Source organism: Dunckerocampus dactyliophorus, chromosome 21 (assembly GCF_027744805.1).
Source record: "Dunckerocampus dactyliophorus isolate RoL2022-P2 chromosome 21, RoL_Ddac_1.1, whole genome shotgun sequence".
NCBI classification, from domain to species: Eukaryota; Metazoa; Chordata; class Actinopteri; order Syngnathiformes; family Syngnathidae; genus Dunckerocampus; species Dunckerocampus dactyliophorus.
In genome coordinates this window covers 5976422-6003503 of record NC_072839.1, presented here as the reverse complement: position 1 = coordinate 6003503, position 27082 = coordinate 5976422, and the positions used below count along the sequence as shown (strand labels likewise).

Genomic DNA, 27082 nt, shown 5'->3' with positions numbered 1-27082 from the left:
GTCGCCGTTAGTCGCTCCAGCTGTTGTGCAGTTGGTTGTCTGCAGCGCAACAAATCCTCTCCACCATCTGTTCATGTTTGAAGCTGTTGTTTCTGTTTTGTGGCTTAGACAGCAGCGCTAACAAGTGATTAATAATGTGCATCGTAACGATTGCCATGCTGAACCGCAACAAATAATGACATCGTTCACATGCTGGAGGTGGCAAAGCATTTTATGACCTCTGATTGCTGTGTAGTGATTGATTTGTTGGCAGGATCATGCAAAAGCGCCATGAAACATTGTGCAAGGGTGGCACACAGGCTGGCCAAGATCCCATTTGACGTTGGTGCAAATCTAGGTAAAAATGCAGAGAGAGTACTTTATTTTTTTCTTTTCAGTCACCATAAAACCGCCAAGTCGCACATCCGGAAATGTTGAATCAAGGCAAATGGACTTGTTTCATCTTTAATACAAAAGACTTCTTCAGTTCAAAATGTTTAATTGTTGGATCTCCCTATTTATGTCAGTAGTGGTGGTCACCATAGAATTGTTGTCGTAGTTGTTGGCGGGTGTGGCTGGTGAATGACCGTTAGTGGCCGCTCTTCCAGTGGAATGAGACAATCTTCGGGGGAAGGATGTTAGGACATTGATGTAAGGGGATGTTAGTGTAGAGTGTAGTTTGACGTAAATGACTTCTTTCACACCTCTTTCAAACCAGGGGTCCTCCCTATCTAAGAAAATAAGCTAACACACAAAAGGACAGTAAACACAAACATAATCCTCCAAGATTTTACTTTTTAAAATCAAATTTATTTTGCATTGCTTCAGTCACAATTAAACAGTTTCCCCATCCCAAAATCCCAAAAGGTAAGGAATAAAAATGTATTAATTGTTAATTTATTAATTACCAATTTATTAATATTTTTGTTGTTTCAGTCAGGACTTAACAGTCTCCCCATCCTAGAATCCTAAATGTTAAGGAATACTTGTCTCACGTCCACTTCCATGAACCAGGAAGTAGTCTGGTAGCTAACACACAGAAGTACATTAAGAATAAATATACCTTAGTCCCAAAGAATTTGTTCACTTTTGTAATAGAATCTGTTCATGGTTTTGTTGTTTCAGTCACGATTTAACAGTTTCCCCATCCCAGAATCCTAAATAGTTAGAAATATTTGTCTTATGCCCACTTTCATGAACCAGGAAGTAGCCGGCTAGCTAACACAGAATGACATGAAGCATAAATACTGTATTTCTCCAGGATTTTTTCTCCATTGTTTGAGAATTTATTCATATTTTGGTTGTTTCAGACACGATTTATCAGCATTCAAGAACCCTAAATGGTAAAGAATATGTCTTACGCAGAATCTATGAACCAGGAAGTAGCATGCTAACTAATAAACAGAGCGACAAACAAACGCAAATATACTGTAGCCTTCCAGGATTTTAAAATTTTAGTTAGAGAAATGTATTTTTTTTTTGTAGTTTTTGTTGTCTGAGTCCTGACTGAACCATTCACCCACCCCAAAATCATAAATAGTACATTCTTTTTATCTGACATCATCCTTGAAGAACCAGGGAGTGAAGCATAAATACTGTAGTTCTGCAGGATTTTTCTCTTTTGTTTGAGAATTTATTAATATTTTGGTTTTATTTTGGTTTCATACTCAATTTTATAGCATTCAAGAATCCTAAATGGTAAGGGATACATGTGTTACGCACAATCTATGAGCCAGGAAGTAGCATGCTAACTCAGAAATCAACTGACAAACAAACGCAAATATTTTGGAAAAATTGTTAGAGGGATTTATTTTCTTTTAGTTGTAATTGTTGTTGTTTGAGTCCTGACTGAACCATTCCCCTGACCCAAAATTAAAAATAGTACAGTCATCTGACGCCATCCTTCATGAACCAGGAAGCAGCCTGCTAGCTAGCGCACAGGCATTAAGCATAAATAGAATGTACAATGTAATAGGATTTTTTCACTTTTGTTAGAGAATTTATCAATATTCTTGTTGTTTCAGTCATGATTTTATCAGCATTCCGGAATCCTACATGATAAGGTCTACTGTATTTGTCTTACGTCAGCATCAATGAACCAGGAAGTAGTCTGCTAACAAACAAACAATAAGAAAAATAATCACAAATACTCAGCGCTAATTTTTTATTTTTTTTTTACTTTTGTCAGTGCAATTTATAGTCTGATTTATCCGCATGAGTCACGATAGAGCCGTTCCCCATGTCCCAGAATGGAAAATGGTACATTCTTGTCATCTTCAATGAATTAGGAAGTGGCCTGCTAGTAAAAAAAATAATACATTTCACCTACATTCACTTGAATTGGTTTCGGTATCAGAGCATAAAAGCAACTTTTTAATTTCCTTTGCATTAATCATTGTCTATTACAACTTCCTTTGTATTTTTTTGTATTCCCTTGTTATGCCTTCTTTTTGGACTTTTAATATCCGATCTAATCCTTCCCTCGCTCGGAGCCCTGGACATGAGTCTTTGTGTGTGTGTGTGTGTGTGTGTGTGTGTGTGTGTGTGTGTGTGTGTGTGTGTGTGTGTGTGTGCGCGCGCGGCTTTATTTGTCCCGTATGTTCCCTTTTTCCCACAACTGGTCAGTAAAGGAGGAGCAAATCCATGAAATGAAATGAAATTAACCGTCTCGCTAATTGAGCAGCACAGCGCGGCTAAAAGAGGACCCCTGCAACAAGGTCAACATGTCACGCAATCAGATTATACCATGAGCGACTTTAATGCTCTGGGCTGTGTTGAACTGGAGGGGATGGGGGTGGGTGGTGGAGATGTGGGCCCACAGTGCGGAAGGGAGGCATAAAATAGAAGAGCCTCTTGCATCATTTATTGGGCCTTCACAAAAACAAAATGATATGTAGACGTATTTAAATGTCACAAAACGTTGAGGATTGGCAGAGTGATACGATTGCTAAGGAGGGAGGGGGGTGTTTGTGTTATCATGTCATGTTTGTTTGCAGGATTAAACAAAATAGTTTCGCCTGGTCTTCATCTAATGCACGTTAACCACATCCTCCCATCATGTTTTAAGTCAGCAGCTGGATGGAAAGCAGACTTAACACCTGCCAAAAACCTTTTGCTTATTGGCCAGCCTGCTACTTCACTTCCTTCTCATGCAAAATTCTCCTTGTCAAACTTGTTACCAATTTCCAGGAGTATTTGTTGGAAAACTGGCTGGAAAAGGCTCATCCATGCAACGTCATTTCTAAGTGTCAGCTATGATTCCACTCATAGCATGCAGGTAATACCTGAAATGTGTGTTCATGTACAGTAGACACCCCACTTTTACGCGGGGTTACGTTCCACGCAAAATGTCTTATTTCTGACCCACGACACGCTCATTCCTCCATCCGATTTCGGATCAACATTTGCAATAAAAGCGACTATTATAATTACAGTAATCCCTTGTTTATCGTGGTTATTTGGTTCCAGACTTGACCGTGATAAGTGAATTAAATAAGGGAGAAGTAGGATTCTTTCTTTAGGAATGTTTTTAACATTATTAGAGCCATCAAAACATGAAATAACACCCCCATAGTCACCTTTGCACTGCTATTACCCAATATACCGTACTCACAGAAAATAGCCATTAAAGACAGTTGACCTTGAAGGGGAGCAGAGTTGAGTTTTAGCTTGTTGTGGGCTATGGCTGCAACAGTAACCCGTGTTATTATTATGATTATTATTATTATTGTTATGTTATTATTATTATTGTGCCTGTCGTGAGATCATTTAACCCTGCAATAAAGCCGGTTGTTCACGTCTAGTGCTTCAGTGGTGGTCTCACTGAACAATTACTGACACCTGGTGACCAGTGTAAAATACTACATTCACAAGTTGGTGCTCGTAAATGGCTAACACTATATTTGTATTAGTTCACTTAGCTATTTTTAGGCTTGAAAATGCTTAATTTGGGCAAAAAATATATACAATATGCGTATTTTTTGACTAATAACAGGCCATAGTCAACCACATTGTTTGAAAAACTGCGATAGAGGGAGCGATGTTTGAACCGTGATGCAGAGAGGGCCGACTGTAATAGATTAGATTCAGCTCCAAAACCCTCCTTCTTCTCTCTTTAATTGCCATTGTTCACTCGGTTTAATCCCTAAATATGCCTCACACACTTATTAAACGCATTTTAAAGTATAAACTGTATAGCTACTGACCACTAATCAGTGATAATGTAAGATGACGGATGAACAGAAGGAATCAAAGTCACGGTGTGGAAGTTATAAGTTTCAATTTTGCATCTATGGTGCCTTCAAGGACTGCCGAACAAAGTACGACATCGCAACGCTTGACGAAAAAACATTAGCAGTGAAGAAAAAAGGGCCAAATATGGAAAAACTGAGGGCTTTTTTAACAGTAGTACATGTATGCTGTACATTGTACATGTATTATCACATATACATTATACATACATTATGGTGAATGAGATATTTTGACTGTAAATGCTGACTCGTGAAAGTGCGGGGATCCACTGTACTACTTTTACTGTTCAGGGATGTATAAAATCTCACTGAATTGTCTTTCTACAAATCCACATAAGGACTTAACCTTTTAAAAGCACCAGACCGCAGTGCAGGGGGGAAGGGCGGTTGCATTTATGTTGCTATGGTAACTGATACACTTATATCAATATGCCCATGCTGTACAGCCACGTAACCGGAAGAACATCCGCTAAAAGCTCAACAAACTCCATTTTAGGTAAACAGAAGACAATCCAAACCACAGACAATCAAAGGGGTACAAAACAGCATATGATATGAATTCATAAAACAAAACACTAATACGACACACTGTTCACTGAATAATCAGCATTATTTACTCTTATCCAGTAGCAAAGATATGTACATTTTCACATCTACAGTAAACTGCATGCACAAGAACTAGCATCGCTAATTCACATGCTGCGGTAAAAGCAGAGAAGGTGCTTCCTGCATTTCCACAAACCACATCAAAAGCCTTCTTGCGCCTCTCTCCCCTGACTGCTACCTGAACTGACAGCTTGCTTCATTGTCTAACGCCAGTCAACGGCTTAATAATCTCAGCCAGTTGCATTTCCACCCTGCAGCCACAGGTTGCAAGCGTGCGGCAGCAGAATGCTTTGAGCGCCAAGCACCAAAAATAGACATGCTGACCCTTTAAAAGTGTCTGATGTGAAGAAAGCTGCGCGCTGTCTCTTTAAGCGGCATAGCGTAGTGTGGCTGTGGTTAGAGTATGTGTGTATGCATGTATGTGTAAAGCTGACTGAGCAGGCAAGGGGGTTGCGTGACTACTGCAGACGAGGCCGTGACCTCGGAAAAGTGGTTATGAAAACGATCTGTCGAAGCAAGCGGAGAAGGAGTGAGTGAGAGCGCCGGTGAATGAGTGTGAAAAGACGAATAGACGGAGGGAACATCACAGAGGAAAAGAGCAGTCTTGCAGAAATAAGCTTTTGTCTTACTCGTCTTTCACTATGACTAATGACACTGCACAGAGCTGCAACACACACACACACACACAATTCTACTGTGTCTACACCAGATCACAAGGGAGTGACACCAAAGGGCAGTTCACACAGGAGCACACATCGCGTGCATGTACAGAAACGGGGAAAAAAAAGATGGAGGAAGTGAATATTTTTGTCACTCTGTCAGCGGGAGAAAATGGAAAAAAAAAAGTATCATATTCCTGATGTGGCACTGGCACGCCAGGAATATCCAGGAGAAGAAATTCTGTGGCTCAAGCTGCGTTGGAGGCTGACCACAATGAAACAATTGCAGACATAAACTACATGTGTTGATGCATATTACATACAGCATATACAGTAAGTACTAAGACATAGGATTTTTATAGCCCTTAATTCACAGGAAATGACAGTTCTATGAGGGAAAAAGTGTAGTATTGTAGAATAATGTCACAATAATGAAGATAAAGTCCAAGTTCTATGACAAAAAAAAAGTTGAATATTGAACTATGAGAATAAAGTCCTTGTCATATGAGGAAAAAACTCCTGTAAATATTGTAAAATCATGCCAGAATTATGAGAATAAAGTTCTAGTCACATGAGGAAAAAAAGTCTTCATAATATTATATGAGAAAAAAGTTTAATATTGTAGAATAATGTCAGAATTATGAGAATAAAGCCCTAGTTGTATGAGAAAAACTATTTGTAACACTTTAAAATAATATCAAATTTATGAGAATAAAGTTCTAGTCGTATGAGAAAAAAATATTTTATAATGCTGAAAAATCATGTCGGACTTATGAGAATAAAGTCCTCATATATGAGAAAAATGTTTAATATTGTAGAATAATGTCAGAATTATGAGATTAAAGTCCTAGTTGTATGAGAAAAAATATTTGTAATATTTTGAAATAATATCAGATTTATGAGAATAAACTTCTAGTTGTATGAGAAAAAAATATTTTCTAACATAGTAAAATCATGTCAGAATTATGAGAATAAAGTCCTCATTATATGAGAAAAAATATATAATTAATATTGTAGAATATAAGAATTATGAGAATAAAGTCCTACTTGTACAAGAAAGAAAATATTTGTAATATTTTGAAATAATATGAGAATTATGAGAATAAAGTCCTCGTCGTATGAGAAAAAAGATTTGCAACATCGTAGAATAATGCCAGAATTATGAGAATAATTCCTAGCTGTATGAGGGAAAAAATCGTTGAATTATGAGAATAAAGTACTAATTTTATGAGAAAAACATATTTGAAATATTTCAGAATAATGTCAGGATTATGAGAATAAAGTCCTAGTTGTATGGGATGAAAATATTGTCATATTGTAGAATAATGTCAGGATTATGAGAATAAAGTCCCAGTTGTATGGGATGAAAATATTGTCGTATTGTAGAATATGTCAGAGTTATGAGAATAAAGTCTGAGTTGTATGGGACGAAAATATTGTCGTATTGTAGAATAATGTCAGAATTATGAAAATAAAATCCTGGCTGTATGAGAAAAAAAAAAACTTTAATAAAAAAAAATTGAAATTACAACTTTATTCCCTTAGCTGTGTCATAATATCATAATGTCATTGTCAATTCTTCAGATTATACTATTCCATCATTTTCTTCCCTTAACTTAACTTAACTTCCCTTAACATTACAACTCTATTTCCATAAACCTTTTAGTTGTAATATTACCACATTGATCAGGCAGCATTCTTGGAACTGTATGACTTTTCTTTGCACTGTAGCACTAAGAGAACAGACTTTTGTAATGTTACATGATATGTTGGACAGCAACCTATAGCTATTATTGACATGGATTCATTTCCACAGAGCAAAATTGTGGTTGGACAATGCAAGTTGTCATCAAAGAAAAACGTGCCAGACAAATGCAAATGTAAATATTCTTCAAACGTCTTGACTTTTCATCTTCTTCTCTTCCCACAAAAACACTTTTAAACAACTTAAAAGAGAAGTGCATCAGAGGATGGCCTCCCTGCAGTGAGTTAATTTCCTTTCTTGTTATATAAATAGAAATTCAAGCACACAGCCTGTTACTTTAACTAAAAGCCGTGTCTTGACAAGGGTTAACGCTGAAAAGTGGATTAAAGAAGGGGGAAACCGGGAATAAAGTTAAATGAGAGGGAGGAACATATCAGTGGATTGCGTGTGAACAGTAATGTTGGCCTTCAAAGAGCACAGTGGAGCACATTGTATCCGCGCATGAGTCGCTCAACAGGGATGGCGGCATGACGGAGGGAGGGAGGGCACGCCAGGACAAGGGCTGAGAGGGAGATGCATGATGAGCGAGAGGAGAGAGGAGAAGGCTGATCGAGTCTGTCTCATGACAAACGAGATCTTTGTTACGAAGACGGTCGTCCCCTCTCACGCTTTTAAGTGGAAGGATCCCACACTCAGTGGACACTTCATTAGGCACACCTGCACAATGCAGAAAACGGATTTTTTGTTGATGTCATAATTGGTAATTACCAACATGCCCACTAGGTACAGCAGCTACACTCATAGGCTTGATTGATGCTAGACTGGACTTCTTCTTGTTGGTGGTTGAGCATTAAGCATTAAGTCCTTCAGTATTAATCCTGACTAACTGTGCTATTGTGATTCTGGATAAGCTTGATTCCCCATCATCTTTTCGTCATATTTCATGTAAGGAACGACTGAACATTAATAATCGAACTGCTGCGTCACACTGCCTCGGCCTTCCCTCCCTTTTTTCTTCTCCTCCTCCTCGTCTCAGTCACTTCGGCTGCACGTTTCCATGGCTGAGCGTGATCAAAGCCAATTATGTCTTGATTTAAGCGTGCAACGCGTCCCGTGAAAGCCATGCATTACCGGATTGTCGTGCCAGTCCATCCGTCGCTCAATATGTGTACCGACTGCCATGCTGGTGTTACATGCAGCCGTGCGTTCTCCACACAAGTGTTGGAATGTGTGTGAATGTGAATTTAATGATGCGGCATTTGCAGTGCATATGGCCGAGTTAGAAGATGTTCCATTAGTCATTTGGGGTGTTTTTCCGCCTTCTGCATGAAATTAAATGGATTTGTTAATTCCAGCTGCAAATTCTGATATTAGCTTACACATTTTTGGGGCATTTTTCTTTTAATTCATCCAGTGGTGTGAAAAAGTGGTTGGCCCCTTCCTGATTTCTTAATATTTTGCATGTTTGAAATCAGTTTTTCACACAGGGCCATGTAGGTTTGGATTTTTTCTCCCTTAATAATATAAAGTTTCTTTAAAAACATTTAAGTGTGACAAACATGCAAAAAAAAAAAATCAGAAATCAGGAAGGGGGCAAACACTTTTCACACCACTGTATGTTAACTTAACTACAGGCCTGCCACATATAAATTTGGTCCGCCAAAGATAGATTGATGGTGCACATTGGCATGAAATGCCACACTCCCGCATGACTTGTTTACACTTAAGTCAAGTACTGTTTACATCTTGCGTACGACATAGTATGTGAGACCGTGCCTTGTTCCCGCATAAGTATGCATTATCACCACCGCTTCCCACATCCGTAAAACAGTTGTGGCCTTATATGGGACTTTGGAATAAATGCCAAATAAGCTAAAAAAAAAAAAAAAAAAAAGCACAATTTTGTTGGATTAAATTCCAAAATGTTCCAAAATCAACTTTAAGAGGTTCCTTGGTTGCAATCCAGGCCAAACTTGAGATGTGTGACCAATGAAATGCCATGTCATAAACCAACTGTGTGCCAAATCACTCTAATATATTTTTTGGACTTTTTAAATCCATCTGACATCATGTTTATTAGTTTGTTTTATGATGCCACTATTAAGTGTTGTTGACCCTCTGCTGAGCTGCTCTATTGATGTTGTTGTCTGTCTGTCCACCATCGGGGCAGTTAATAAAATCCACAAGGCTGGCCTTTTTCCACTGCAATGTGCTGACATGAAAATGACCAAGGATATAAAAGCACCTCAAAGAGGCAGTCACAAGCTTCATATTCAACTACTGATTGCAGGCTTGAGCCGATTTCAGCTGCCTCGTATAGTTTCTGAGCATCACCAGCATTGGTGCCATTTAACTCATTTAATCGTTACACACACAGGCTGTGTTTCAATTGGCACACTTCCTTGTTTACACTTAGGCTTCTGAGTGCGCAAGTATGTGATGTCAGTACATGGATGCTGCGCTCAAAATGGTCACAATGGTGAGTGTGCAGTGATGGACACTTATATAATATCATAACTTGAAAAAATTCGGTGGAAAGAAGTGACGAAGCGGCTAAATTTTTGGGACAGCATTGCACAGACAAAATTTGTACACTCAGGGCGTTCACACTGAAAAGTACGGCACTCAAAATGGTCACAATGGTGAGTGTGCAGTGATGAACACTTGTAACCCCTCAATAGTGGCCATGTTGGCTATGTAGCAGAAAGGGAAGGACTAACTTAACTAAAGCTTGTGTGTTGCTATAAATGTGTTCCCTGGGGGAGTTGAGTGCCGGGTGGACAGGAAATGGCGTCAGAGTTTCAGAATTGAGTTTTAGCTTGCCGTGGGTTACGACGACAACAGCAGCCCGTGTTATTATTAGGAATTATTGTGCCTGTTGTGAGATAATTCCATCCTGCAATAAAATCTAGTTGTTCCCGTGATCAAGTCTGGTGATTGTGTGTCTCACCGAACATTACAGTAACATTACTAACACCTAGTGACCAGTGTGGAACCCTACATATCATTCACAGCGTCTTTGAATGCGTCTTCTGAATGCCTTATATTTGTATTTTAGTTCATTTAGCCATTTTTATGCTTGAAAATGCTTCAATATGCATATGTTTTGACTAATAATTGGTCACATTCAACAACAAAACAGCATGATTTATTAATTAATAAATTTGAACTGCGAAGTGGCGAGGGGCGACTCTATTGCCATTGTCAAGTGCACAACACCAGTGAATGATTTAGGACAGCACTACACTGTTTTTCTGCACTCAGGAGCGAAGTACACAGGCTGTGTTTCAATTTGTACACTTCTGTACTTACACTTATCCTTTTGAGCGTCTAAGTGCATTCACAATGAGAAGTAAATGTAGTGCGCTGTCAGTACACGGATGTTGCACTCAAAATGGTGAGCGTGCAATGATGGACACGTACCACCCTCAATAGTCACCATCTTTGCTACAGGGAGGAACTAACGTGAAACAATGTGGTGGAAAACAGTGAAGAAGAAGAAGTGGGTAAATCGTGTGATTGCCATTTCTGGCTAGTGCACAATGGTAGTAACAGATTTGGGACGACACTGCACTGTCAAAATGGTGAGTGTACAGCGATAGACACTTGCAACCATCAATAATCACCATCTTGGCTAACTTGAAATAATGTGGTTGTAAGCAGTGGTCATCAGCAGCAGAAGAACTGGGTAAATATGGAGATGTTCATTTCTGGTAAGGCACAACTTGTGACTGTCCACTGGTGCTGTCCCAAATACATTACAGTTGTTGTGCACTTACTAGGAATGATGATCGCAATATTTATCCACTTCTTCTTCAGTTCCCTACTTTTCACCGCTCCTCAGCCGCCATTATTTAATTTTGCTGTACTTCTCAGTGTGAACCCACTCCTGCACTCAAAAGGCTAGGTGTAAGTACGGAATACATAGTATACTTATTGAAGTGTACTGATGGAAGTAGCAATTATCACTGTCTTTTGTGTATTTATCTAGTCCAGCCCTGTTTGACATTGTTACTATTCTCATCAATGCCTCTGGAAGCGGAGGATATCGTGTGCGCCTGCTGCAGTGTTAAATCTATTTGGGGCTTCGACTTATGCGAGGAAAAACTCAGTGGCATGTTGCTGAGCTAATAATGTCTGACCGCTTTCTCTGTGAGCCGCACAAGCGCTCCTTTGGGACGAAGAGCGAGCACACAGTGGCATGCCTCTACGTAAATGACCTCTCTGCCGTTGCGTGCAGTGGTTTGTTTGCAAGGCCAGCCACATGTTTGACCATTACATAACTCCTCAGTTGCGGTTCGTAAATCATGTGTGTTTAAGCACATTCAGACATGTGTGTTATCTCTCTTTGAATCAAACTTTTACTACCTCTTTGCATGCAACAGCATATTTTATTCACTGTGAATAGTACATTTCTCTTTGCACTTTTATTATCCCACAGTTGATTTGGAAAAAGCTAATTGTTATTATCAACACTGATCACACAATTGAAAATGACGAGTTTGGTGTTAAACAACGCTTCATACGAAGCTTGTATGACGCCTGCGTCTCACGACGTGAAACGTGGGAGCTGTAAACTTAAATAAAGGCTCATTAAAGGTCGCTTCTGAAAACAGAGCGAGTCTTTGTAGTGCTGTTTGCACAGGTGCATGTCACGTCGTGATGGTGTCAGGTTTGCGCATCAACATTGTCCACATGCGCTGCACAACTGCATGTACACACTTTTCTGTAACAATCCATGCAGCCCTGACACATTAATCAAGTGGATGTGAATTGGTTTGGCTGTAAAATGTAAAGCAAAACAGGTGTCTTCACAAAGTAAGTGTAAAAATGCTTGATACGACGGTGTAAACGTCACACATACTAATCCTCTGTACTGTACTGTATAATATATTGTAATGTCAGCCTCCCAGCATGCTTGCTGCTTGTGTTACCGCCGTGATTGTAGTTAGTGCTCTGTCTTGTCACTCCCGCCCCTGTTTATTTCACTGTGTGACAAGCTCACTGTGAATTTAGTGTTGACTACTGCTTGGCATACATGCATCTATTACTCTGACAAGAAAGGAGTTAAGAAGGTTGGTACCGGTGTCGTGGGTATATAGTCATACTTCACAATATCACAGTTTGATTATCACTCCCTCATTATATCGCGGTTTTCCAGAAATTAAATTAATTAATAAATGATTGCTGTTTCCTGGTAGACTGTGTTCTATTATTAGCCAAAACATATTGAAATAGAAGTCATATGTAGTATTCTGATCACTCGGCGGCAGTAATGACACAAAACAATGAGACATTACTTTACATTACCTTCACACAGCATGAAGTCATGATGTCAAACATGATAGAGTGGAAAAAAAAAAGTCCTCCTTCCATCCCGTGTGGAAGTGGTACGTTTTTGGATTCTTAAGTTTAGAAGAAATAAACTCGAGGTTAACTGGTTAGCTCACTGGCCGTTTCGAGTCCCTGCAGCATAAGAGTTGCAATGTGGTGTAAACAATAACAGGAGTATAAAGGTGACTATAGGGGTGTTATTTCACGTCTACAGAGCTCTAATAATGTTAAAAACTGCATTCAGAAAGTCATAAACAGGTTTTCAATGGTCTAATTGTGAAAATATTAAATTTATTAACATCTAATCCGATATGGCGGAAATTCATTTAACACGGTCGGGTCTGGAACCAATTAACCGCTAAAAATGAGGGACAACTATACTGTACAGCGTTGCAGTATCATCCATCCCTTGTTCAAACACACATCCAGTCGCACACGGCAGCCCAACTGTTTTTTCTCATCAGCGCTCTGATCCTGATCTTGACCACCCACACTGCAACTGCAACCCTATCGCCATGAGTCTCATCACTTCCAAAAGTGTTACTACAAAAAAAAACTTTCCCGAGGTACAGCCACGGCATCACAAGCATATCGCTAAAGTAAAACATGAAGGAAGAATTCAGAAGCATTTTTTTTCCCCAAGGCATGGATGACTGCGGTCATGTGTGCATGAGATAAGTATCATTTAGTGTTCTCACTAGTGCTACTGGGAGCCTACAGGGGATATGCATCCACTGGTGTACATCACACAGGCAGAGAGAGGCTGAGGTTAACCAGATGAGGGCTGCTGTTGCGATAAGAGGTCTCACTCGGTCACGGAAACACCAGCTATGGATTTAACAGGGATGACAGGTGAGTATATGGTGGGAATCCATTAATCCTCCCACAACACCAGGATAAGCATTGCAGCGAACCACTACACTCTCCTCTGTTACGAGCTCTACTGTATATGTGTGTGTGTGTGTGTGTGTGTGTGTGTGTGTGTATGTAGAGGCGTGGTTTAGCTCAATAGTCCCACCCCGCTGCACGCGATGCCTTGGAATCCGTGCCTGGTGAGGATTTACTGAACTTGCTTTAGGGAATCCCTGCTCTCTGCCTCCCACATGGACACATACACAGTACTACACGTACAGTTTACCTTGAGGACTAAATAAACAGATTAGGGAGCACCCACAAAGGTGTCACTCACACATACACACGCACGTACACACACACTATTGAATCTGACCATCAATGTTCTGGAGTCCTTCAGGATGTGGTGGTGACAACACCTGAATCTGATCAGATGAAATCACACAATACCGTATACACACACACACATACACAGTGGCCATTCAAACGTCCCTCTTCTAATGTCTTTTTGTATTTCCCAACCTTGTGGAAACACCGCAGTTTAGGATGCTGTGTGGTTATTTAATCAGCGCTGGATCGATCCAAATGTTGATAGTATTGATGCCAGGGGTAGTATCAGTATCTGATCAATAATAGTCTGATGAGACTGATATTTTTCAGTGGTCTCTCCATGTTTATTTGTACTAATATCTGTGTGTTCTGTGTTCATATTGTGACATTGTTATATTTATATATGGTTATATTGTTTACAATATACAGTATATATAAGAATATGTTCTTGGATATAGGAGGACTTTTTTTGGGGTGCAAAAAGCTCAAAGATTTGAATGAGAGCCAGTAGTCGTTTTTGATTTTGTTTAGTTATTTTGCATTATTGACTTTATTTTGTGCAAGCCTTTGTATGGAAGAAAAGGAAAGAAATTATTTATATGTATTTTATTTTTATACATGTATTTATATGTTTAATTTATATATATTTTATTTTTTATATTTATTCTTATTTTATATTTTAATTGAAATTGTTACATTATCATATATATTATTTGTTATTATATTATTATATATTGATTATATTACGTACTGTATTTGCTGTTTATTAATTATTGAATTATATTACATTATGTTAAGTTGAAGATCTGTTAGTTAATTTTCTTTGACTTAAAGTAACAAAAAGAAAGGCAAAATCACAAAATCATTCAATAATCTTGAAAAATAAGTATTCGTGTTGATATCAGCAATTGTGGCTTCGTATTTACTTGCTATCGAATTGATAATAAAATTTGCAGTATCCTAATCCTAGTGATGATGTGCCAGATTAAAAAACTGTTATGAAAAATCACCTGAAGAAGCAGGAAGCAGAAGAAGGGTGTGTGTTCCTGCTGGCAGCACATCAAGCAGGCTTGTTTGGCTAAAAGACAAAAGACATTCATTTAAGCAACAGGAAGGCAACCGCAGCATCGTAAGAAGTATTACTTCAAGAAACTGTCAAATCTTTTAAAGTGAATGTTTCCGACAACAGAGCACAAAAGACATACAGTAAACCACCAAGTGGGAGAGTTGAGTTGGGTTTAGAACAGTAAACATTCATCTAACTTGCTAGGATGTGTTGGCGTGATGCCGATATTTGCTACGCAGGACATCCAGTATTTAGTGTCTAGTTAACAAACTTCAGGATGTTGTGTTTTTCTCACTGTCGCACAGAAGAGATAGTTTTCTGTTGACCAAACTGCCCTGTGTTTAGTTCTACACTTTAGGTACTTTGCTGCGTCCCTAATGGAAGGGTCTGTCAGCAAAATGTATTACAGGGGACATAAACAGGTCCACTAAATGGGATTTCTTGTAAAGTACTGATTGGTTATTTAGGTAGCCTCCAAACTTGCATGCATTCCCAAATTGAGCTGCACTGCTTGGTGAGGATGGGCTGCAGGTTAGTTTTTCCATGTAATGAAATGTCGGGCTCTATTCTCACTCCAGGAAAAAAAATCTAAAAATGTTTTTAGAGCTTTTATATGACTAAAACAAAGACCTTCTGGTCGGCGAGCCAGCTGAAAACTGCAAAGAATTTTTGTCATTTAGAACTTAAATAGAGCGCAGTATGCTCCTATTGGTGGTCCAATGGGTCATAAATCAGATTTTGTGGCATAATGATGTTTCAACTGGGAAAAATATGTTCCCATGAGCAGGGCAGAGGAACCGGGAGGTGATGTCACACACTGAGTTTCACACAGAGCTGAAATGGGTGATGTGTCACCATGTCCTCTCCATTTCCTGGAGCTGTGTGGCGTTTCATAAAAGGGTACCAAAAACACAAATCAAGTGAATGTATTACTTCTTACTGCTACCAATGAAATACCGTAAATTCCGGTGTATAAGCTGCACCCACTAAATTTCGGGGAAAAAACAGATTTGTACATACACAAGCCACACCGGTGTATAAGCCGCACATCATAAAATAACATATTGTGGCAAACACGAGTCTGTGAGGACCAGGCAGCTCTTTATTTGACAGGAGTCAATCAAGAGCTATGAAAAAACCCACAAGTTTGTCAACCTATTGGAAATTGCAGGAGGTCATTACTCAATATAACAGTCTGACTCACCGTGTCATCTTACAAACATCACTAAACTCATCACACAGCAACTTAACACTGGCAAACTATACCTAATAAGTATACATGTACCAATACAAGTTTAAAATGATTTTTTTTAAACGTTTTCCCATAATGCATTTCGTTTGAACAAAGCATTTAATCAGTGGACAAACAGCATAGAAAATGGTGGCTGGCACTCTAATACTGCCTCTGCCCACCAGAGGGAGCCAGAGGAGCCCAAAGCCCAGACCCCAGAGGGAGGCTGACGTCATTGCAGCGCTCCAAATAAATGCAGTTAATCAAATGCAATGGATTAAGGGAAAACTTTAAAAGAGTTGTTTTTCCAGTTTGAAACTCATATTGGTACATGTTTGTATATTTGTCAGGTATACATTTTGAGTGTTAAGTTGAAGTGTGATGAATTTAGTGTTCATAGTAAGATAACAGTGAGTCAGACTGTTATACTGTTATCTATAATGACCTCCTGCAATTTTCCATGGGTTGACAAACTTGTTGTGAGTGCACTGATAGCTCGTGATTGGCTCCTGCCAAAGAAAGAGCTATCGTTTCCTCGCTGACTCACGAGCGCCACAGTATTAGTAGTAGTTAGTAGTAAAGAATTAGTAGTAGTTCTAGTAAAGGACATATCACAAAGTTTGAATTTAGCCATAAATTAGCCGCACCGCTGTATAAGCGGTATGGATTATCATCTAATGCAAAGCTGTATATTTGTAACACCACCCAATATTTCACAACTTAAGTCTGCATTTATTCTTCGGCTGCACGGTTTCTGTTTCAGCTTTGCATTTTTGTCAGCTTTTCAGCTATTGTTCATGCAGTCTTCGGTCGATCTACATGCCAATGATGTTACATAGCGCATGTGCACAAATAAATACACGTCACAGTAAGAATGACTCTTTGTCCCATTTTACCACTGGTATATGGCATTATAGTTGTGAAAGTCATGCAAAAGTCGTGTCATGCATTATCACTCAGTGACAGTAATATGACTACTATAATTACTGTCAAATGTAACAACAGTATTGCAAGAAGTTACTTATCCAACACTGTTACAAGTAATATGCTGAGTCTTTAGACAGGATATTAGACAGGATATGCATGATCTGCACACAATAGAAGGCTCCCATTGAGCATTGTTGGTTGTTATGTTCACTTTGTCCTTTCCAAAATACACTGATCGTGGAGGTTGCACGTTTAGCTGTGCAATTAAAACTCGTGTCACGTATTGAAGGTCAGACTGCATTGAATCTTCTTCACCACGAAGAAAAAGAAAACATTGAAAGTTGAAGCCTGTTTGATTCACATCTGGAGCTCCCACTGACTGTCCTCTACCATACAGTGGAGCCACAAAGGACCTTCTTCTCCCTTCATGTTTTATTGTCCTGTGGGAAAAAAAAAGACTTTTTATGACAGCTCTCTGCTCGGCTTGTCTTTTTCTTCAACTCTCTTTCTGCCTTTTCAACTCATAAAAAAATCAGCTTCAACCTCTTCTTTGTTGGTTTGACTTTTGGCTGGTAGCATGGGAAATACACTACTTCCTAAATTACTACACCATCAACTTCAAATTCAAATGTTCTTCACAAACAATGTCATCATCATTTTTTTCCAATCATTTTTACAAAAAGAAAACAATAAGCCAAAATGTGACTTTTTAAAGTTCCATAGTTTGTGGACTTGTTTTTGTTTTTACTGGTTTTAGTACAGTATGTACATGTACGTTTACTGTATGTTCGGCCATATTCCCATACTTGTTGCCTATACAGTCATCCCTTGCCACTTTGCGGCTTTACTCTATCACAGTATTTAAAAAAACACATAAATTAATAAATCATGCTGTTTCCCGGTTGAATGCAGTCTATTATGCATATGTTAGTACATTTTGCATGTTTTTTTTTAAATTAAGCATTTTCAAACATTAACATGGCTAACTAGGTTATGTTATTGTAATGTTCGGTGAGACACACAAGCACCAGACTTCATCAAACACTCAGCTGGCATCGGAACACATTTACAGCAACACACACACACAAGCAGCACACAAGTCTTATTCATGTCCTTTATGTCTTATTTTATGTCTACTATAGTGGGTAATATGAGTGTAAAAGTGATTATGGGGTGTTAGTTTATGTGTAGAGGGCTCTAATAATGTTAAAAACTGTATTTACAAGGTTGTAAACAGGTTTTCTATGCTCTAACCATTTATAAATAAGGAAAAGCAGAAATTAACTTATCACGGTCGGGTATTACCGCAACTAATGCCATTCTGTCCACTTTCTGCATGGGTTTTATTTTGCCCCACTGATGATAAAGCTCGGTCACCATGTGCAAACCTTTCAAAAACATCTCAGACGAACAGTGAATTTTTAACTGCATGGCGTTCCAGTCTCAAACAAGATGTGCCTCCACGAGAACGGACAGATTATAGTCGTCTGTTTGAAGCTGAGCGGCCACAGTGGAAATCGAGCCGGAATGACGAGACCACACACTGTTATGGGATAAGACGTCTGAGTCCCTACAGTGTGTGTTGATGAGCTCCATTAACAACACCATCAAATGTACTTTTCACTAAAAACTTCAAATCATTTGGATCAGACACAGGTTTGTAATAAATAGAATAGTGTCTGTCTTTGCTGTGTGGTAGGAGTGGACAATACTGTATAACCGATTCACAGACTCACGGGTGCTGGACTTAGACTCAAGCTTCACTGACTGACGGGTTCTCGACAAAGACTCGAGTTTCACTGACATACGGGTTTGATTAAGACACAAGTTTCACTGACTCATGGGTTTGACGAAGACTCGAATTTCACAGACTCATGGGTTTGAAGAAAACTCTAGTTTTACAGACTCACAAGTTGATGAAAACTCAGGTTTCAGTGACTCACGAGCTGACATAGACTCGAGTTTCAGTGAGTCATGGGTTGACAAAAATTCAAGTTACACTGACTCACGGGTGCTCGGTGAAGACCCGAGTTTCAAAGACCCACGGGTTTGAGTTTCCCAATCCCAAAATACAAAAGTCAGATCGATTAATAATTTGACCAATGGGTGTCAGCACAAAGAATGTTGAAGTTATTAAATGAAATTATAGCAATTATACTGTTGCTATGTCAAGCCATAATGCTGTCATGCGGATGTTTTGCTTATGTAAGCACAAACAAGCTGTATTATTACTTACCGTTGCTGAGTGTGTGTTTTACACTGGCATGTTAGAGCTCAGCATACATGCGTCTGCCCCTTCATTTTCCGCCAGCTACATTTATATTAGCAGCGTTACTTAAACATTAAAGCACAGTAGGAGCGCCATGTCTCTAGTTACACGTCAGGTGTCCTCTTGGCTCAGCTTAACCACTGCGGGCAGATACAAAAGTGTTTTGTCAGCACTAAATGGCTTTGTGTTGCTGGTAATAATCACTGGTGTCACTGTGGAAATAGATCGGCTGACCGCGGAGCTTTTGTGCCATTCCCTGCCCCACTAAAAATGGGCATCGGTAGAGTGGACGGGAATTTGGGATGTTTTTGTGACGGTGACTGTTAATGTCTTCCTTCTAATTTTCCCTGAAACGCTGTTATGTCTTCTCTACTCTACAGGTGTCTCTTCTCCTCTGTGCCAATCCCTTTTGACTTTTTAAAGGGTTTAACTTGGCAGGGCGCACATTTCTTGATGGCCAGCTACTGCTGGGCTTGACACATCACATTAGGGCCTCTCACGCTATCCTCAGCACAACAGGCCAACCCACTTCAATCGGTTGTAGTACATTACACTTGGCCTCATGCATATGTGTATGCGTGTGTGTGCGTGTGTGTGCGTGTGTGTTTGTGTGAGAATAAAGAATAGGCCCAACCTTGTTAACCCTTTACCGGGGACTCATTGAAATACTTGGAAACTGAACATTTTAACACGGTGGTAGAATCCAGGTAATTACCGCCAGCTTTTATTTTGAAGCTTACTTTGCACTGAAAAGGAAGTCACTGTGTGCATGATTTAATGCTGTGTAACAAGGCAGTAGCTATGTTGCTGTCATTTCATGCTGCTTAGCAATAATAATGAAGTTAACAATACAAAAATTATGATTTTTCTTTAATAGAAATGACCACACTGGGTCGGAAATTTAATGTCAAAAGCAGTCGACCATGGAGGCTGACATCGACTTAAGCGGGCACTTTTTAGTAATAGGAAGTACATGGTGGACCAGGATTTGATGAGTTGGTCGACATAGAGGAGCTCTCGACTCAAACAAGTTCTGCAAAAAAATTTTTTTTTAGTAATTTTCAAAAATAATAAGCATGTTTAGAATTATTATATTGAATTTTATAGTTTTGCTTCACTATATATTTTTTAGTGGTTAGCATGATAGCCACACAGTCAGGAGATCGGGAAGAACTGAGTTCGAATCTCCGCTTTGGCATCTCTGTGTGGCGTTTGCTTTGCGTGCGTGCGGTACTCCAGTTTCCTCCCATATTCCAAAAACATGCATGTTAGGTTAATTGGCGACTCTAAATTGCCCAACAGTATGGATGGTTGTTTGTCTATATGTACCCTGCGATTGGCTGGCGACCAGTCCAGGCTGCGGCATACGCCCGCGACCCTAATGAAGATAAGCAGCAAAGAAAATGAAAGGATGTAATTGTATTTTACAGCTTACATGTTTTTCCAAATAAGAATAGTGATCAATATTTTTCTTCCCTTTTTATTTTTTATTTTCCAGACAAATAACGTACATGTTGACATCCCGTCTAAATTGACCAACTGATCTATTGAAATATAAATTGCACGAGGAGATGTGACCACAATCTCTTTGCTGATATTTCTGTCCCCCAAAGCACAAAAAGCCTCTCCTGTAGGAAACATCCTGGATCTATTTTGCCCGGGCATTCCTGCAGTGCCGCTCATAAATTAGCCACAAGCCGAGTATGCCTGCCTATATAGTGACGTAGTGTAAAGGAACAGGAAAAAAAAAAACATGTGTTCTTCTCATCCCTTTGACTTCTGTGGTTTCACAGCCTGGAAATTGCATCATTTGTTTAAATTGGGGAAAATGTCTTTGATGCCCTTTAAAAGCCGACTATTTACTTAAAGGGATGCAAAGCTATGTTATAATGTTATAAGATGCCATAAACACTATATTTATGATATCATTTCAAAGCGTGAGAGCATATTGTTTTCATTCAAGATGCATGTATGAAACCATGGATGTGTTTTCTATTAATTACCGCGCTTTACTGATACTAACTGCTTGTATGAACAAGTTCACAACTGTGTGCAGCTGCTTGAGGTACTTCAATAAACAAACAAATGAAATGTTTCATGGTTAAGAATGTTTAGGCCAGGAGTGTACAGTTGACCTTGAAAAAACGCAAGACCCCAGTACAGGGGGCAGCGCGATTGCAGTTTACTTGTATCAAAGTACACATGCTACACAGCCACGTAAACGGAAGAAAGTCTGCTAAAAGCTCAACGAAATCAATTACAGGAAAACAGAAGACAATTCAAACCACAAGAACTTAAATGGGCAAATGTCCAAAAAAGCAAACAGCCAGACACCGGCATATGTCATGAATAATTTCATGAAATAAAACACTAGCGCTACAAACTTGGCACCGTTTGAAAGCTAACAACACTTAGCCTAGTATCATTCCTCTACAGCTAAATCTCACTGAATAGGCTTCTGGTTTCTGCTGGTGGAAATTCTTGCGGAAGATCAGAATTTCATTTATTTTCCCCTCATTTTCTCCTATTCTTTCTGAAGATATTCCTTATTTTTCAATTCACATGTCGACAGGTGTGGATGGACGGTGTAGAAGTTTACTTTTATGTCGCAGCAACTAAGGTGCGTTCAAGGACTATGGAACAAAGTGCAAAATCTCAGCGCTTGATGAAAAAAACATCACTAGTGAAGCTTAAAGACAAACGTGTAAAAATTGTGGGCTTTTTTGTGGTACATGTACCTGTACAACATGTTGATTTTAAATGTCTTATCACATATATTTGTAAATGATGACCCATTTACGATAAATTAAATGGGTTTTCTGTGGGGAAAAAACTGTTTATTTTTGGAGAAAAGATATGCTAATTTGCGGGGCTGTGAACACTGAATCGTGAATGTGCGGGGATCCATTGTGTCGTACGTACATATACTATTACTACATTACTACTATTACTATTACGGCATTACTATAATACGTTCTGAACTTATTTATTAACAATTATTTATTCTGTCAACTTTAATTTATTAATGTATTTATGCTTTATTACTTAACATTCAACTCTATTAAGTTTACTATTACACATCTTTATTCTTTTTCTTTTACTAATATAAACCAAGACGTTTACCGTAGCCATATACTATTGCACTTCCTCAAACCACATGCTACACAAAGATTAGATTTTCATCCAGTGTGCATATTCTTCATCAATCATCAAGTACGAGCCTAACATTCTTGGTCCCTTAGACAAATAGAAGCACACTAATGGATTGTTTCTAGTCACGCGCAAAGCTAAAGAAAAATAACCCCTCTGACCTTAAAGCGAGAGGCAAGTAATAACACCCATATGCTCATAAAACTTGTGTCAGCATATTTTTCAGTTATCGCCATAACATAGTTTATGCAATATCCATTGGCGGCCCAACAGCTGGGATGCTACTTGCTTCTAAGGTAATTTCACTTGAAGTTTTCTGAAAAAAAAAAAAAAAAACCTGTTTGACCCAAATTCCAAACAGCTGCATTACATTCTCAAGCGTGAAGGATTTTGGTCATCTTTGTTATTCCTTCATACCAGCTCAGTAAATATGAATCACTCCTTTACATTATGTACAGGGTGGTACATACATAATATACATGCAGTACATTACATGAAAAACGTGTAATTTAATTCAGGACAAATTAACTAATAATATTAAAGAAATACATAAATAGTGAACAATAATGACGGTTAAATAACTGTTCAAAGAAAATCATATATAATATAAAATATGTTAAAATTAATACATTAAATTAAAAATAACATTTATGTTTTGTGTATGTATCAATTATATAATAATTAATATAATATATTCATAATTGTATAGTAATAAATAATAATCAGGCTAATTAATTCATTCATAGAACATGGAATAATAAAATAAATAATAACGTATTACAAATACTTAAAGTGGCATAATTTTCCAAATAAAAATACTAAAAAAATATATATTGATAAAAATTGAAATTAATCAAATGAAATTAAAAATAAGAACATATTTCTATTATTTATTTACAATATTTATATAAAATAAATGTTTAATATTTTTTATTAATATAATAATACTTATTTTAATTGTTTAAAATACTTGAAACTATAACTATGAAAACATAAACATATTATAATAATATAAATGCAAATATATTAAAATCAATACAGTTAATGAAGAAAATATAATAATATATATTATTATATAATAATTATGTATATTTTTTGTATTATATATTAAATAAAAAATAGCAAATATATTTTCTAATTGTATAATATAATAGTGTATAATATAATATATTTAATACTATACCTAATAATCAATTAATTAACAGTATTAAAGTATAAATATTAAAGTAATGAAAATGACAACATTTTTAAATGCTTGAGTAGGTTTGCTATGAAACAAAGCGCACACAAATGTGCATGTACTGTATGCACGGTGTATGTTGTCAGCATCACGCTAACAACAGATGCCAGGAAGTAAAGTGCCGACTGAGTGGCATCTACAGTACAGTAAAGCCTCGCCATGCGTGACTCTCCGCTGACTTTGCCTCTTTTAGCATGCTCGCGTGATCCCACGATCACTTCCCATCAAGCCCTCCACCCCCAATATCCTTCACTCTCTCTCTCACACATACACATACACACACACGCGCACACACACTCACACACACACACACACACACACGTAGCGCCTCCCTGTGCCAAATGTAGTGATCGGACTGTTAGTATAAACGGAGCGGGATTAGATTGTTGGGATGACATGCAAGGGGCACAGATGGGGAGAATGTGAAGTGGACAGTCACGATATGGACAAAACTGACCAACACTCTTCTACACCTCACTCATCCAAATTAAACCAAAATGGCACAAGTAATATGACACCTTGAAGTTTTTAACTGTTCGCTGCTTCAGAAACAGCCAAATTATTAGAGACTAAATTATCCAGAGCACTCATTTAAATATCTGGAAATAATATACGCCCGCCCCCTCTAAAATTACTGAGGTTGTGACTATTTAAAATTTTGTATGAGAACAATTATATTGAATTATGATGTACTATAGCATAATTAAATTAAATTAAAATAAAATGTGAAATTAAATCAAATTGACCTGCCCCTTTACCTATTACAGTATACACCCACAAATAGTGTAAACAATATGTAACCCTAATCCCCTCCATCTAACACAGAAAAACAATATGACAAATTTATATATTATTATTTGATATAATATTATGATGGTATTTAATGACAATGAATTAAAACAATCATGAAAAAGTTTGGGTTTTCTTAGTAAACAGACATTTACGACCATCGTAATCAATTCTCAAGCAACATCACAATTGATATTTGCTCGGTTTGCTCCTATAATGCCCTGCAACAAACAGGGATGAGGTGTTGGGAGAAAGATAATCAGATTACAGTGGGGTTAGCGTGTCACTTAATGAATTAGCTCTCTCAGAGGCCAAACTGTTGTGTGATATTGTTGACGTGAGCCGCAGGAGGCGAGCGGCTGACGTTTAAGGGAAGCTGACAGGTTGATGCCAAGGAAAGTCATTCACCCTGAAACAGTTTGGCCTTTAACTGGAAAAATGGTACATTTCTCACAGTCATATAGTGGAACGACAATGAAACAAACTGTAAGGATGTGACACTTATGCACTGAAATCAAATTAATCTCATTTTGTGGCAACAAAATGTCAACGTAAGCGGACACTTTTTTTTTTTTTTTACTAACAAGAACATGGTGGACCGGGACTTTATGAGTTGGTCGACATAGACAGGTTGTCGACGTAAGAGGGGTCGACATAAGCGGTTCCACTGTATATCACACTGTTGCCCTAGATTACCTGCTTCACAGATTGCCTACACACACACAGTGGATACACAACACCTCAGATAGCATCAAACTGACAAGTTAATGGCATTCATACATAAAGCATGATCAGCATCACGGCGATCACTTGATCCCCCTCAACCCTTGACGCATTAACCACCTCACACCCATTTAATTACACGTTGGTGGGCCTCACCGTGTGCGTGTGTTACTTGCCGGGTGTGCTTTACATAGTACATATGTTTTATTCGCAGTAGCCTCGCATGCTTGCCAAAACACTACAAGAAGTAGTCGTGAAATGTTGCACGGCTAACATTTCCTTAGCATTATTGCGTGTTACAGCTGCATTAGTTGTTCCCCCCCCCCAAAGTGGCTCACAGGAGACAGGATGACTCGTGAAATTAACTTTTTTGAAAGGCTGGCTGGGTTGTTTTTTTTTTTCCCCCATAAAAACCTGTTGAATGTAGTGTTTACTGTGACCACAAAGTGAGTGATAATTGACGAAGAGTGGCTTATACGTAGGCAAAAAAAAGATAAAAGGTATGTCAGTCGACTTGCTCAGAGGGACGCAAACCACAGGCCTTCGCATGAAAACAGCACTACTATTTATAGTTGAACCATGCAAACACGTGATTGCTTCTCCTTAAGTGTGCCTTCTCATATTGATTGGTTTTATATTTGTCATATCACAAACATGAAGAACAAATCTTACGATCGATTTAAAGTTATATTCTGTACCGTGTATGGCAATTGAATTACATATTTATATAATATTATAATAAAATATTTTAAAACAATAAAAAAATAGAAAGTACACATAAAAATATTTTGCCATACAAATATTGTATAATATATATAATTATATAATACAATATTAAATATTAAAATTGACATATTAAATTTGAAATAACATATTTATATTTAAATTACATATACATTAAATTAAAAACATTACATGTATATAATAATGTATATAATGTACATACTTATTTAATAAAATAATTATGTAATAATCGATTGTTAATAATTAATAAATAATATTAATCATTAATATATTATAGTATTTATTTTGATGATATATATTAAATTCATTGTACAGTATATATTGAGCATTATTAATTAGTTAATATAATATTTAATAAATTACAAAAATATAAATGCCATAACACAAAAATATAGTATTATATATTAATATAAATAAAAATATATTACAATTATTAAATCACATCAAAAGTAAGAAAATATTTGTATTATATAGTTTAATTAGATTTTCTATATTAAATGAAACATTTAATATATAGTTGTATCATATATGCACATTTGCCTGTAGGACACCCTATACTGTAATTAGTCATCATCTTTACATGCACAATAAGAAAAATGCTACGTCAGAAGTGTCCAAAAGTGCTGCATGTGCAGAAATTAAAGGATACAGATGCTGCTGAGGCTGAAATGTTGCCATTAACCAAGACAAGCTTCGAACATTGTTAAAAGTGTACAGTGCAAAAGAATAAATCAGTCTCGGCTTTAATGACATAGGTGACTTGCATCACAGACTGTTTCTTGTCATCCAAGTGCGAAAAGAAGTTAACCACAGAGGAACGATTGCATTCATTAAATGACATGTTCTGTTGTGCTGAATTACTACAGTTTCTATGACACTGTGGACTATTATCAGTCTTACTTGGAGTTGCTCTGATTATTTATTTTGCACAAGGCTGTTGCTGCTGTCCAACGTTGTATTCACGTTGTATTCTGCTGTATTAGTGCAATTTTCAAAACTTTGTGGATTATTTACAGTCTTATTTGGCGTCAGGTTGCTGCTGTCATTAATTTTTACAAGAGGAGTGACGGCAGGAATTAAATGACGTCTTTATTATGCATATGAATGTAGTTGCGGGCTGAGCATGCTGTGGGTTTCACTTTTGGATTAACTTGAATCTATGTATTTTATTTATATTTCGAATTGTCTCAGTTATCATTAAGTAGCGATTCTTTGACACCACTATGTT

The 27082-nt window shown here is 37.7% G+C and overlaps 2 protein-coding genes across 6 annotated transcripts in view; one reads left to right on the top strand and one right to left on the bottom strand.

Moving 5' to 3' along the window:
• The window catches only part of pigm (phosphatidylinositol glycan anchor biosynthesis, class M), an 82338-nt gene that overhangs the window by 10410 nt on the left and 44846 nt on the right, over window positions 1-27082 (bottom strand). For 3 of the 4 annotated variants that reach the window (XM_054764857.1, XM_054764858.1, XM_054764856.1), the window contains one exon: window positions 14726-14793. The gene's annotated coding sequence lies outside the window, so the exon portion shown is untranslated. Of the gene's footprint in view, window positions 1-7864; window positions 7917-14725; window positions 14794-27082 lie in introns of those variants that run through there. The other variant, XM_054764859.1, reaches the window with a different exon arrangement.
• Window positions 1-27082, top strand: part of ahrra (aryl-hydrocarbon receptor repressor a) — an 82119-nt gene that overhangs the window by 26007 nt on the left and 29030 nt on the right. The window lies entirely within an intron of this gene.